Source organism: Microcebus murinus, chromosome 15, assembly GCF_040939455.1.
Source record: "Microcebus murinus isolate Inina chromosome 15, M.murinus_Inina_mat1.0, whole genome shotgun sequence".
Classification (NCBI taxonomy): Eukaryota; Metazoa; Chordata; class Mammalia; order Primates; family Cheirogaleidae; genus Microcebus; species Microcebus murinus.
In genome coordinates, this window is record NC_134118.1 from 17343772 (window position 1) to 17359625 (window position 15854).

The window sequence follows — 15854 nt, forward strand, 5'->3', positions numbered from 1 at the left end:
TCATTTGTTGTTGTTGTTCTATTTTAATTTTTGAGACAAGGTCTCACTCTGTTACTCAGGCTAGAGTACAGTGGCATCATCATAGCTCACTGCAACCTCAAACTCCTGGGCTCAAGTGATTATCCTGCCTTAGTCTCCTGAGTAGCTGGGATTACAGGTGCATGCCACCATGCCAGGCTGATTTTTCTATTCTATTTTTAGTAGAGATGGGGTCTCACTCTTACTCATAGTGTCGAACTCCTAAGCTCAAGCAATCCTCCCCCCTCAGCCTCTCAGAATGCTAGGATTACAGGTACAGCCAACCCAGCCCAGCCTATTCTCAGTTGTAAATGAGGAAACTGAAGGGAAGAGGTTATCTATCAGCCGGTAAATGACAGAGCCAGAGAGAGTCTCCCATATTCAGTCTAGAGAGCAACTGGATGTCACACTGGAACAGAAAACAGAGACAAAATCTACCATGAAATATTTTTCACAAAAAGATCAGTTAAAGTCCTGCTACTATCACCATCCAGAGCAATGCTTTTAAAAACTGAGTATGTATATAAATTATTCAGGAATCTTGTTAAAATGTAGGTTTTTTTTTTTTTGATTCAGTAAATCTGAGGGGGGTGGGGGTCCTGAGATTCTATGTTTCTAACAGGCTCCCAGGATATTCTAATTTAAGGCCAAATACTACTGATTCTTGGTGACTACAGACCACACTGAGTAACAAGGGATTAAAGCATGGAAATTATTTGTTATGGATAAAGTGTTACTGTTTAATTTACTTATGGGAGGAAAATACCATTAGTGACCCTATGGATTCAACCTAAGTAGGGGTCAAAAATCAACCATACTTTATGCATACTTTCTCCCCTTCCAATCACCGTTTCCTTCTTTCAAGACACACCAGCAGAATTAAGAGAGAAGCATCTTCGTTTCAGGTAAGGATTTGGCCAGGCCCAGTGGCTCACTATGCCTGTATTCCTAGCATTGTGGGAGGCCAAGCCAGCCTGGGCAACACAGTGAGACCCCCATCTCTACAAAAAATGTTAAAATTAGCCAGTTGTGGTAGCCCATACCTACAGTCCCAGCTACTCAGGAGGCTGAGGCAAGGGGGTCACTTGAGCTCAGGAATTGGAGGCTGCAGTGAGATATGATGACGCCACTGTACTCTAGCTAGGGCAAGAGACTGAGACACTGTCTCAAAAAAAAAAAACAAAAAAACCCAGAGAATCATAAAAACTAATACTTGTACTTTTAAACATTTTTATGTTAACTTAAATCATATAAAAATGTGTTCATTCACCAATCTTTAGACATGAGACAAAGGCCATTTCTTTGAGAATGGTCTGCTGAATGGAGTTCTTGGTTGTTTTTTCTATGTAAACTACACCATGATGGGCCATCAATTTTCAGTTTCTGCTTCTTTAAGGAGGATAAAAAACTAAAAGATCATTGAAAAAGAACCTCAGTGCAGAAGCCTCCCATCTTTTTACAACTCCCCTCCCTCTTGTACTTAATTCAATAGCAATATTTTTTAGCAGAAATGTTAGTATGCTTCAGAATCACCTGGAAAAGTTAGTAAAACACCAATTTCAGGACCTGACCCACAGGTTTTTAAATTCTGGAGATCTAGGGTGGAGCCCAAGAATTTGCACTTTTAACAAGTTTCAAGAAGATGCCAGATGCTGCTGATCTGGGAACCGCATTTTGAGAATGCACCTTCACTGATTCTGACTTCCATAAAAAGCTCATTTTTCTGTATTCACATTATATTAATTTACATAATATTTAATTAAATTACATAATTTAAGGACAAATACTACTGATTCTCGGTAACTTATAACTCAAATGGAAGGGGTGGAAGTGCTTGGACATTCAACTGGGATGTCCATGGACAGTGAACCTTCTGTGGGCATCAGTTAGTTGACTTATGTCACAGAAAGAAGAGCACTTGTTAAGGAAGTGAACTGGTCAAATGGATATCAGTTAAGAAAACTTCAACAGCATTAAGTTGATGCTTATAACTTTCCTGCATTTACCCAATAGGAAGAAGATTTTAAAGAAACATGAGCTAGAAATATATGGTTTTCTAATAATCACATACTTATTAAAGATTTTTTTTTCTCATTAGCTGGCACCTCAGACAGACTATATTACTATACAGGGTGATCTGGCTTTAATTTGTAGGTATAAAAATTCCCTGTTGAGATCTGACACGTGAGCCTTATCACTGACATCCTCTGAGAAATCAAAAGGTAATTTGTGATTCAACAGTTCTCGTGACTTTAACTTTCTTTTAAGACTTTATTTACCCTGTTCTCTAAGGAGGAGTTTCAATGAATTGATCCATACACACTGAAGTTATTATACATGCAAACCCAGGATGGTGGAACTTGGTGTGCCCTTTTGGGTTCAGTGTGCCCCAAAACCATTTTCATTCAACTAAATAACAAACGTATATGCTAGAACACAAGTTACCCTCACACACACATCTCCTGGATATCCAGCTGCACTGATAAACCAAGAAAAGATTAATCAGTTGTGACACTTTGTCAAGACATCATGAAATTTTTGGCCAGGCACAGTGACTCACGCCTATAATCCTAGCACTCTGGGAGGCTGAGGTAGGAGGATCGCTTGAGCCCAGGAGTGTGAGGTTGCAGTGAACTACAATGACACTACCGCACTCTACACAACGCGACAAAGTAAGACTCTATTTCCAAAAAAAAAAAAGAAAAATACCTCATGAAAAACATTCACCTCCAATTGCACACACCTGAACAGAGGCTAAGGACAAAGTAGCTGCTGCCTCTTATCTGGCTCCTCCCCAGCTTAGCTCCCCGGTCCTAATTACACAGGCACTGAAAGGCAGCAGAACCCCAGTGCTATTAAAAAACAACAACAAAATTTTTAAAAACCCATAAAAAACAAAAACCCCAGAAATTCCAGCTCAATTTCTCTCCCAAAAGCTACAGAAAACCTAAGTTATTTACAAATATATCCCATGATGCTTGTATCTGACTTGCTTTTATGCTTGCTTCTCTTCTTGGTCAAAAGACATGAAGCATATATACACCAGGGGGAAAAAGGTCATCGTTAGGAAACAAAAGTACTACCTATAAAGAAAAGCCAAAATGATGTGCAAAGAGTTATTAGAATTAATGAGAATTTAGCAAAGTTACTGCCTATAAGATCAGTACATACTAAAGTTAACAGCATTTCTAAGCTACCACAAAATGCAACTTAAAATGACCACTTGTGGCGTATTCATACAGCAATGAGAATGAATGATCTGTAAACAGACTCATGATTTTACAAGTCAGGACAGTGACAGCCCTCAAGGTATGTTAGTAACAGGAAAGAAACAAGAGGAGGGCTTCTAGGGAGCTGCTAATGTTTTGTTTCATGATCTGGGTGCTAGTGTTTAGTTTGAAAATTCAGCAAGCTGTACACTTATACATACAAAAAAAATGTATGTATCATGTTATACTTCAGTAAAAATTTTTAAAGATACCATTTGCAATAGCAAAAAATTTTTAAGTACCCAGGTATAAATCTAACAAAAGATGTGTAAGAACTTCTATGAAGATTAATTTTTTTTTTTTTTTAAGAGACAGGGTCTCACTCTGTTGCCCAGGCTGGAGTGCAGTGGCATAGTCATAGCTCACTGCAGCCTCGAACACATGGGCTCAAGAGATTTTCCTGCCTCAGCCTCCCAAGTAGCTGGGACTACAGGCATGTGTCACTACTCCTGGCTAATCTGTCTATTTTTTTATTTTGTAGAGATAGGGTCTCACTATGTTGCCTCGGCTGGTCTCAAACTCCTGGGGCTCACGCAATCCTGCCACCTCGGCCTCTCAGAGTGCTGGGATTACAGGCATAAACCACGACATCCAAGTGATGAAGACTTTTTTAATGTAAAACGTTTATTGTTAAAGTAGACCTAAATAAGCTGACATACTGTATTTTCAAATTAGAAAACCCAATACTGAAAGATGCTACTTCTTTCCACACTGAGCTATCTGTACAATGCAATCCAACATCATTTTTTAATGTCAGTCCATAAGAATGACCTAGCCACCTCTATAGCAGAAAACAATGGGGAAACTGATCCTACAGTTACCAGTAATGCACATGATGTGGTACTGCCTTGGGGACAGACAAACTGAACACTGAAACAGAATTGAGAGCTCAGAAGATGATCTTCAGTTGTTTGGAAGCCTGGTATGGCAGAACCAAGTGTCGCAGCTCAGTGAGAAAGGCTGGACTATTGAATAAATAGTGTGAGGACAATAGGTTATCTGTATACAGGAAAATGAATTCCTACTTCATATCACTTTAAAAATAATAAATTTCAAGGATTTAAATGTGAAATCTAAAACTTTAAAACTTTTAGAAGAACATATAAGATAGCATTTTTATGACCTTGGGGTAGTAAAGGACTTTTTAAAACAAGACACATAAGGCATTAATCTTAAAAGTAAAGAGAAACTTTTTTAAACAGTATTTTAAAAACCAGAACTTCTGATAATAAAAAAAAAAAAAAGAAAAAATTAAAACCAAGTAAAAAGAGAAACCACAAGCTAGGAAAAAATGTTTGTAACATAACAAAAGATTTATATAAGCAACAGACAAATAATTCTTAGTAATCAATTAGAAAAGGCAAAAAAAAAGAGAGAGAAATAGGCAAAAAGAGAATAGGCACTTTACAAAAGAAAACAAAATGAACGGCCAACAAATACATGAAAAGATGTACAATCATATTAGTGATGAAGGAAATACAAATTAAAACCACAATTAGGTATCATTTCACATGTTCCAAATTGGTAAAAATTTTAAAGTCTGATAATACTGGTGATGTAGAACCACTTAGGAAAACAATTTTACATATAAATCGTAAAGTTTAACATGCACATACTCTATGATCCAGCAATCCCAATGTGTATAGCACCATTGTTCATAAAAGCCCCAAACTGGAAACTATCCAAATGTCCATCAACAATGAAAGGATAAACTGTAGTATATCCATACAATGGAATACCGTACAACAGCAAAAGTGAATACAGATACATGTATTAACATGGACGAATGAACGTCAAGAACAAAGTTGATTGTGGAAGTAGTTGCACAACTGTATATATACTACCAAAGCTTATCAAACTGTCAAACTGTACGCTTATTACAGAATAAATTTTATTATATGTAAATTACACATCAATAAAGGTATCCCCAAAATAGCTGGGCAAATAAAGTGAAGCCAAAAGTTCAAAAAGTATCATTCCATTTACAAAAAGATCAAAACCAGGCATGGCATTAACATAAATGTAGTTAAATTATAAAGAAAATGAAAGAAAAAATATACAATATTCAGCATAGTCACGTCCTTCTACAAGGGCAACAGAAAGGAATGGAATTGCAAAAAGTGATACAAGAGACAAAAAGTACAAGATGGGTGGTAATACAGGGTATATTTATGTTTTTTCTTAACTCTTACAACCAAACACATAAGTTACATAAGCCTTTATTATACAAGCAATGCTTCAAAATTTTTAAAAATAAAGAAAATTTTAATAGTTCCATTTTAGAGAGATCAACTTAAAGAGAACAAATTTATGATAACAAATAATTATTAAGGCCAGCTACTTTGTTTTGCTTTCAGGCTCCTCCTTAACTTCAAAATTGCAAAGCTCCATTGCCTGTTAAATTTTCTGAATTTGCTAATAGTTTTAGAAAATACATCCTTACGTACTAAGGGCTAAAGGGTTATAATGTATTCAACCTACTTTCAAAGAGTTCCAAAATAAAATTTTATATCTGTATTTTTTCCCACAAAGAGATCATAATAAAGCAAATGCAGAAAAGGTTTAAAATGTGTCAATCTGTATTTTTGCAACTTGATACTTTTTCAAAATTAAAAAGAAAAATTAAAACTGTGTTGCCCAAGGAGGACTAAAAACTCAGCACAGGAAACATCATTTGATACTGAAAATACACTTTTTATACCTCTATCATGGTCTATTTTTTTTTCTAGTCTGTTCATTTTTTATTTTAATCAAACACATAACTGAATTACCTTGTTCCCCCTACCATCAGTCTCAAACTAAGAGGTGCTGGAATGGCCAGATTGGAGCATCAGAACATACTTGAAGAGATTCATTACTAAAGTGCCTAGGCTAAAATTAATTGTCATCAGGTAGTCAAGTGGTTTTATGTGGCACCCAAAGTGGCGCCACTATGGGAGAGAACACTGTAGATTCACAAATTTCCATTTAGAAAGAGTACCATTTTTTTTCCTAGGGAATAAGAAACACAAATAGTCAAATGTCTCCCAACTTAAGAAAAAAATGACAGAATTCAATTCCTTCTCTTAACATTGTAGCTTTTCTAAAGCAAAGTAATTTATGCTATATGAACGTTGAAGGGAAACATTTTGGTTCCCAAACTGGACACAGTGTTGTGTCCACATGCCTTCTTTTGCCTGTTTCACAGTATGGGAGGCTGCAGCAGGTAGTATAAGCTCTTGGAAAGCAAAATCCACACTCTGATGCTTTTAAACTAATGATAAATAGCCTTTTGCTTTCCTTATAACATTATATTCAATATGGATACACATGTCAAACGTACACAGTATACATGACCTAGGGAAAAATAAGACCAGATGAGCGGGGAACACATATCATACAAAGGAGATGCTGAAACTTGCCAACCAGTATGCACCCTAACTCATTAGAAATTTGCATTAGTCTCCTCTGGGTCAAAAAGGCACTTTTCTTAGAAAAATTTATCATGCCCTGGTGGGTCATAAGTATAAATCTTTTCGGAAAAAGTCACCAGAGTGTACCATAGCTCATTGATAAGTTAATTACTGGAGAGATGAAGCATGTGACCAATGTCTTTGGGGAAGGCTCTGTTTAATATTTATTACAGTGACTACAAAAGCCTTCCTGCTATAAATTAAAGCCACTCACAACATTTTAATTCTGGCTACTGAGTAATTAAAGAAGTAATAGGTGGCTGCTGATATATTTCAGCACTTTAATATAAACAACTGTGACAGTCTGGAGACCTTGACTGTATACCGGGTCTCCAAATGTATTATGTTGTTAGTGCAGGTCTCCTGAGGAGGGAAAAAATGAGGGAAAGCACTTAGGATAGAAAAAGAAAAACATACTTCCAAACACAACCATAAAATGTCTCTGACACCAGCATTCTTAATTTTCTAGAGTTTCGGAAACTTTTGAAATTTTGATCAAAAATATGAATGCTTGTCCTTAGAAATTACACATTCACACACAAATACATCATTTTAAATTTAATTTCAGGGGGTCCACTGGCCCCAATTTAAAATATCCTGCACTATACAGATTGTCATGATACTGCATATGAAGTAAAAACAAACAATGAGTGCCAACTCAGCTTTTGTATCAAAAGAATGACCAAGAGGTCAAAACTAAACAGAAATGTTAACAGATAACAAATACACATCAATGGGCTTTAAAAATAATAATTTTAAGAACTTTTACATTCATGAAACTCATTAGCTAATGTGATACATTTCCCCCAAAATGCAGTCATAAACTTATGTTAGCTAACTCCCTTCTCCCTAAACAAAGACTTGCACTAAGACAATTATTAATTACAACCAATTTACTGGGCACTCACAATGCAAGAGTCTGTTGAAAACAAAAACTACTGACCCAAATAGTGTTCCTAGGATATAGTCTGTAGCATGCTGCTTCAATTGTTTAACTTAATCCTTGTTCTTTTGTAAATCCTTGTTCAAATGTAAATTACATCTGGCAGACTCTCAGAGCATGGGGAATCTGATCTTTTCTGTTGATCTCTATAAATACAAAATTACAAATCTCTGCTTCCTCACATATAAGTCAAAGAAGAGCAGAGAGCAAGCTGATTTAGTTCTAACAAACCTGGGAGTATTTGAACAAATCTAAATGCAAACTTTATATTAAATCAGAGGGACAGAAGACTCAAAAATAATGACTCAAGTACATATGCTATTATGAAATGATTTATTAATGGATTACCAAATAAAGCACTGTAATTACAGATTTCATCAGTTAAATTTACCTTCTGTAAAGACCAACAGATAGAAGAACATGTACACAAACACAGATTCCTTTCTTAGGGCCTATTTGTTGGATGAGTGCTCCACAGAATTTTAACAAAAGCATAATTTATTCAACAGTTGAGCACCTGACAAAATTACAAAGCAATAACTATCTCTAAATCTTAGGAATTCATCTTTAAAAGTCCTCAAATACACTTTTAATCAGGCCTAAAGAAATCCACATGAAATGTTTAAAACAAAAACAAACAAGAAAACTTACAGACACTTAGAAATAACTCTTACCCACTCATCTAAAAAAAACATTCCTAATTACTAAAGAACTTTTAATTTTTTCTTCCCTTTTCTTTTTTATTTTGAGACAGAGTCTCACTCTATGGCCCTGGCTAGAGTAGAGTGGTGTCATAGCTCACTGCAACCTCAGACTCCTGGGCTCAAGCAATCTTTCTGCCTCAACCTCCCAAGTAGCTGAGACTACAACCACTGGAAACAATGCCCACACCAGGATAATGTTTCTATTTTCAATAGAGACAGGGTCTCTTCTTGCTCAGGATAGTCTTGAACTCCTGACTTCAAGCAATCCTACCACCTTGGCCTCCCAGAGTGCTAGGATTACAGCGGTGAGCCAAAAATATCTTTATGTACAACTTTTCTAGAAGCAATTAGGCAATTTGTATTTAAAACTTAAACATTCATATTCTTTTACTAGGTTTCCATTTCAAATAATTTATATTAAGAAAATAATTGGTTAAAAAGGCAAAAAATATATAATTGATGCTACTGAAGTTCTGTTTATAGCGAAAAATTGGAAACAACCTAAATGTCTATTAATAGAGGTTGAGCAAATAAATTTTCATAGATATAATTAAATATAATACAGCAGCTAAAAAGACAGGGTAGGCACATATATACATTCACATGGAAAGGAAAGTATTATGGAAGTCATTATTCTGTTAAGTTAAAAAGCAGGTTAGAGAACAATTCATATAGATAATCTTATTTATATAAAATTATATGCATATGTATACACAGGTGTGTGAATATATACCCATATTCTCTCTTTCTTTTTCAAAGTATACACTACAAACTTTGAGAAATGATTGCCCTTAGGGAGTAAAAGGGAAGGAAAAGCGTTTCTTGTTTGATTATTTATTATTTATTCTCTTAAACAAGGGAGAAAAGAAAAAAAAAATCTCTAAAGCCCCTGTGTAACAGATGTCATGAAATTACAAAAATTCCTTGGGCTCTTTCCGTGCCTCTGCTAAGTTGCACAGAGGTGGAGGTTTGGGTGCATTCAAAATTCAGCTTCACTTATAACCCACCACCACAGCCAAGGCAGGCATTACTGCTGGAGATGTAAATGGACATAATTACTACTTCACAAGAGATACTTAAGACCACTCTGGTCCACAACAGCCTCACGTGTGAAATCACGAAGCTATCCAAGCCTTAGACAAGCATCAAGCTTATATCTTTGTGTGCTTGCACTGAACTATGATGAGCCTACATACATGAAGTTAGTGGCAGCCCTTTGTGCTGAACACCAAATCAACCTAATTAAGGTTGATGACAACAAAAAACTAGGGGAATGAGTAGGGAACACAGGGAAAAACCCCACAAAGTGGTTGGTTGCAGTTGTGTAGTAGTTAAGGACTATGGCAAAGATCCTGGCCAAGGACGTCATCGAAGAGTACTTCAGATGCAAAAATTAAACAAATAAAAAATGTGGCTCATGTTTCTTAAAAAAAAAAAAAAAACAAACAAACTGGAAACTAATTTAAAACAATCAGGGCCGGGCGCGGTGGCTCACGCCTGTAATCCTAGCTCTCTGGGAGGCTGAGGCGGGTAGATCATTTGAGCTCAGGAGTTCAAGACCAGCCTGAGCAAGAGCGAGACCCTGTCTCTACTAAAAATAAAAAAAAAAAAAGTTAATTGGCCAACTGAAAATGGGAAAAAAAAAAGAAAGAAATTAAAAAAAAAAAAACACAATCAGATCAGCATTTTTTGAAAAGGTAAACTCATATAGTCAAAGGACTACCTTTTCCTCCTTTTGGAAGGGATGGTGGTTTAAGGTCTTCTCAAATCCCCTCATCCCTTAGAATAATTGCTCAAAAAATGCAGCTGACTAAACATGCTACCAATATTATATTTTAAGTATAATACACAGTATAATTTAAAATATGATATTAGGCTTCTTTGGAAAAACTTTTCTTAGTCTTCATACTAATGACCTGATTTTATATTCTTTCCAATATTCTATCTTCCTTTATATCGTACTTAAGACACTTTCACAGAAGGTAAAATTATACTGATTGTATGACCAAAGCTAAATTGTCCGTTACGTGCATTTTTATAAGGATTTTTATACAATTCTTTGAATTGAGAATCACTGAATATGAGAGTTGGATGAACCCACAGACCTGATCTGGTCTAATCTCTAACTGGGACTGGTTTCCATAGATGTTAATGTTACTCACCCAGGATTCTTCAACTAGTGGCCAAGCAAGGACTAGAACCAAGAACCTGAGTTTCTATCTGTTTTTATTTAAATAAATTAATAACAACAACAAAATCTATTCTACCAATTCACTTAACAGGCACTCTGCTTTTGTTCATTTCAGAAGCACTCAGTTCAGTAACTGATATAGCAAAGTTTCATGTGGACTTTTCCCCACTTAAACCAATCTGGATATGTGACCACATTACATATACAATAAGTAAAATCTTCCCTATAATTTCCACAGATATACTTCAACAAGTGCTTTTTTTTGAGCACATAGAACAAGGTACTTCACTATATCATATGTAATAGAAAAAGTATTCATTTCTAGGTTGAAATTTATCTTAATTGCAGTACACCAATGGAACTAATCTTAATGATTTGGCTGGTTGGATAAGATAACAGCTGAAGACAAAGTCATTAAAGCAAAAAAGCTGTGTGCAAAGGGGAGATGCTGGCAAGTCCCTATTTTCTGTGACTTCTTCCAAAGTCCCAGAATGAGACTATACCAATTCAACACAGGTTGTTTCTATGCGTTAACCTATATGTTTATTTTATGCCAGTTTGGTGTTCACGCATCCACATTATTGCCTAAATACATGCAAATCTATTCACCACATCAATCATTATCTTTTATATTTACAGGTGATGCCACTGATAGTAACAGCTATTCTCATATACAGGTTTGCCTGAAAGACTGCCGTATTTCCAGATCATAAACACAATTTTTAAAAGGTCTACTAATATAGTTTTAAATTTACAGTCTACATCTACAAAATGTAGGTACTATCGTCCTCATTTCCAAATGAGGAAACTGAGGCATGGTGAGGACAGGTAACTTGCTCAGAGTCACACAGTAACACGTGTAAAGAACTGCAATTACATTCAGACAATCTGGCTCCAATGTCTGTGACTTTAGCCACTAGCTCTATGTGATCCTTAAAAATGGGTCCATTGCAGAGGAGGTCCAGAAAACTCCAGTATCTGCACCCTTTTTCAAAGACTATCACTTATGCAGCTAAGCACCACCTGTTGGTGGTCGCTCCTTTTCAAATTAATTAGCAAAATTTTATCCATTATCTATTTTGTACCTAGTACTATAAAAACAGCTAAGATGGAAACAGGAACCCAATATGCAAGAAATTTACCAAGTTAAGGAGGCAAGTTATGTTTAAATAGTAAAGGTAACATTAAGCTTATCACAGTATTTAAAGACATGATATATATGGAGTATCTATCAGCCAGACAGAATTATTTCAAGTTTTTTCCTCTTCACATTGTCAAAAAGCTCAACATGACAATGGCTTCACACATGTTTTCAAAAAGCTTTAAAAGAACAGCCTGAGGTCTTGGACTAGGTTTCTTCCAGGAAACATTCACAGAAAACATTTTCAATGGTGAAATGTCTCTAAAAGCTATTGCCAGACCTTGCAATTGAAGCAGCTTCTATCCAATAATCTGACACAGAAATCAAAAACTCTTCCTATAATAGACACCTGCCTCTATAAGCCATTAAGCTGCCATCCACAGTTACAATCACACCTCAAGTACAATGAGGGATTTAACCAAAGAATAATCACCAAACATTCTAATCAATTGTAATCTGTCTTTAGTGGCATTAATTTCATCCACTACCTCTAGATGATCATCAAATCAGCCCAAATTCCTCAAAAGATACTGGAGGGGCTTAAAAAAACTCTTCCCTAAAAAATTTTCTCTGACCCTCCATTCCTCTCAGCAGAAATGTTTTTTCCAATTGCTTTTTAAGAATACCTGTATTTGCAGATGGTGTTCTAGATGGCACAAATCTAACTCTGTATCTAGTAAAAACTAGATATGTCAAACTTCTGAGTAACTGAAATTACTAAGTAAAATGTCTATAAATATCCAAATACATAGTTTGTTGCTTATAACATTATTTCATAAGCTATAAATAGTAAAGACTATTCTCTATAATGTAGTACAGCTGTTATTTGAATTTCGTGAGGCAAAGACTACAATTGGGCATTCTAACAGCAATTTACTTTTTCTGTCAACTATCCTTGTGTTTCAAACTGGACAATTTTATTCAATTCCTTCAAGTTCATCTTAAATGTACAATGTAATATTTTCGATTAATTCCTGGTGTGTGATTTATTCTTATACTTTAATTTTATTCATTCCATCTAATCCGCTGTCAAGGTTTTTTATTCATCCAAACACTAAGTTTATTTTGCATCCACTATTTATCTTATTCACTATATAAAAATCCAATTATAAAATTATGTGGGCAATCCTCTCATTTTCATGTCATTTATTTCTAAATGTTTATAAGCCATATACAGCTCATTGTTAAAGAAGCTGCATACACTTTATCACTCATTTAGTGTGTACAGTAAGTCTTCATGCTAGGTATACAATGACAAGCAAAACTAATATGATACCTGCAGCTGCTACATAAGGGCTTCTAGAGACATTTTCATTTATGTTTACAGAGCCTGCATGGAAAACTCAGCCATACTCATACACAATCATGTATTTTATGTACATTTACAAATTGTTCTTTATTATCTGTGCTATGTTATGTTTGGGAGCTACAATGCAAAAGAGTTTTATAAAATATTCAGTAGCCACCAAAAATAAAAGTCTCCAAATAGCAGATGTTTCTCTGTACGAACACATAACAGTCAAGAGTTGGAAGGCAGGAAAGAATGTATTCTTAGAAAAATAAACGGGGTAGAAACAGGCAGTTTCTACCCCGTTTCTACCCCGTTTACTTATAAGTAAAATAAGTTGTTTACTTATTTTAGAGAAAACAACTCTAAAATAAGACAGTCTCAACACCTTTCCTATCAACAAGTAGAGAGGACTCCTCTTCAGGTATATCATTTTCAATTATATTTATTAAACTTCCACATTAACCCAAAAACAAATATGAAAGTCAGGGACATCTAACAGGTTTCCTCATTTGATTAAAAGCTGTGAGTTCCCACCAATCAGCATGTCCTCCCCAAGAGGTTGTGGCTGAAGTCTAGAAAAAGTTGCGTTATGCATTCATTTTGAATGGCATTTACGATTCCCAACCAATGCAGAAACTTTAGGAATTAAAAGTTGCCAAGAAGGTAGAATCTTAAGAAAAGGGTATGAGTCAATGGGAAAAATCTCTTTAGAAACTAAAAAAAGAAAACAGTTTTTGAGAGTGGGAGCCATGAAGAACAATTTTTTTTTTTTTTTTTTTTTTGAGACAGAGTCTCACTTTGTTGTCCAGGCTAGAGTGAGTGCCGTGGCGTCAGCCTAGCTCACAGCAACCTCAAACTCCTGGGCTCGAGTGATCCTTCTGCCTCAGCCTCCCGAGTAGCTGGGACTACAGGCATGCACCACCATGCCCGGCTAATTTTTTATATATATATATCAGTTGGCCAATTAATTTCTTTCTATTTATAGTAGAGACGGGGTCTCGCTCTTGCTCAGGCTGGTTTTGAACTCCTGACCTTGAGCAATCCGCCCGCCTCGGCCTCCCAAGAGCTAGGATTACAGGCGTGAGCCACAGCGCCCGGCCATGAAGAACAATTTTGAATTTTGTTTTAGCTAATGAAATAGCCTCTGGGTACCAATGTTTGTTGAATGAACCTAACAAATGAATCATAACTGAAAATAACAGTGCTAAACTTCAAAATCATGAAGCCTTGCTAAGCTAAACTCCCCCCATGAATAGCTTTTTTCCTTCTATATCCTAAACTTGCATTTATAAATGTGATCAGGCTAGATAACACATTAGTGACCATTTTGGAGTAATAACCTTCAACACTATTACCTGAGAGCATAGTCTTCTTAGATCATCAATTACAGTTGGGGGGTCATGGTTCAGGACGGCTCCTTCCTTTACCCAAGGGATATATCCAAGTATCATCTCTTAGATGGAGGTGAAATTTTTAAGTTGAGCCAAACGTTTGAAAAATACTTTTATATGTCATTCCTCAGAAATATATTCCCAGGAGAATAAGGGAAAGTAAAGAATTGTGATGTCAATCATATAGTAGCGCATGAAAGACAGCAAAGCAAAAGTAAAATGAGCTGGGAAGAAGCCCCTACTGACTTCATCACCAAGGAGTCAATTCAGAGTACATCATATCATCCATTCTTTCTTTATGTTTTCGGGCACAAACTGAATGCCAACCACCGCACTAGACGCGTTTGATGAGTCTAAAGAAACGAAGCCTCTTTTAGAAGTTTACCCTATAATTCAGCTTAAAGAATTATAAAAAAAAGCAGAGGGACAAGTTAATAACAATGTGGTTAAAATTATCTAAATAATGTTAAGGGGGTTTTAAAGTTAAGCCAAGGGTCAGAGACAGATTCTTAAAGGAGGATGCATGCTGAATCATCTAAAAGGAACCAGTGAGCATGAGTTTGCGGAAAGAAGGCTAAAAGAACATTTCAGACTGGAGAAAATAAGGAAGTGAGACCTTGGATGTGCAACTGAATGAGATCTGGGCACAGACTTTGCCAGAGTGGGGCAAGAGGGGGACCTGAAAAGGAGCTGGGATTACAAAGGCAGGAGATAGCAACTGATGTGGAGACGATAAAACAAGTTATTAAGACAGTGTTAAGTAGAGTCCCAGCATGCAAGTCAGAGACCTGAAACCAGCACACAATTGGCCCAACGAGCACCAGGCATAATAAGCACTTTATATTATTTATCTTTGAATTAGGCCAGACCGTGTTGAGCCTAACTGCACTTTTAATATTTTACCAACTGACTCCCATAAATTAAACATTAGACAAAACAGCCCAAACGTGACTATACTAGAGATGTTGTTGAAGATACTGTTCTCTAAATTACACTATAAGAGGACAGAAAGATACTTCACTCAGGGCTTAGTAACAAGAATAGCTATGTTCTTTTTGAGCAACTGGCTTATTTTCTTCTTATAGGCAATCATATAGCAAATAGTATTTTCCTCTTTGCATGGGCTTCTAAAATCCTCCAACCAACTATGAGGCCCACAGCCAGCAACTACACACACTCTAGTGTACATCAGGCATTTTACTCTTAGCTTCAAATCATTTCTCTTACTCTCCCATCACCTTGGATATCCTCCCCTAAGCCCTTTGCTCCAGTCTGTGCTCTGAGGTGCTCCGTGTTTGGCTGGTAATACTGTCTTTTTTCCACATTTTAACATTTTAGATTGGTATACTCCTGACAATCAAGGATTAATGGTTCAATCAGCAACAGATTTTCTTTCTTTTTGTGGCACCTATACTGTCCATGTGTCTTATAATTGATGGTACTTTAGATCCGGA

General features: G+C 36.0%; 1 protein-coding gene and 1 pseudogene across 1 annotated transcript in view; one reads left to right on the forward strand and one right to left on the reverse strand.

Annotated features, from left to right (window-relative positions):
- Window positions 1–9783, forward strand: part of LOC105865109 (small ribosomal subunit protein eS12 pseudogene) — a 31704-nt pseudogene extending 21921 nt beyond the window's left edge.
- Window positions 1–15854, reverse strand: part of KIF13A (kinesin family member 13A) — a 198487-nt gene that overhangs the window by 159566 nt on the left and 23067 nt on the right.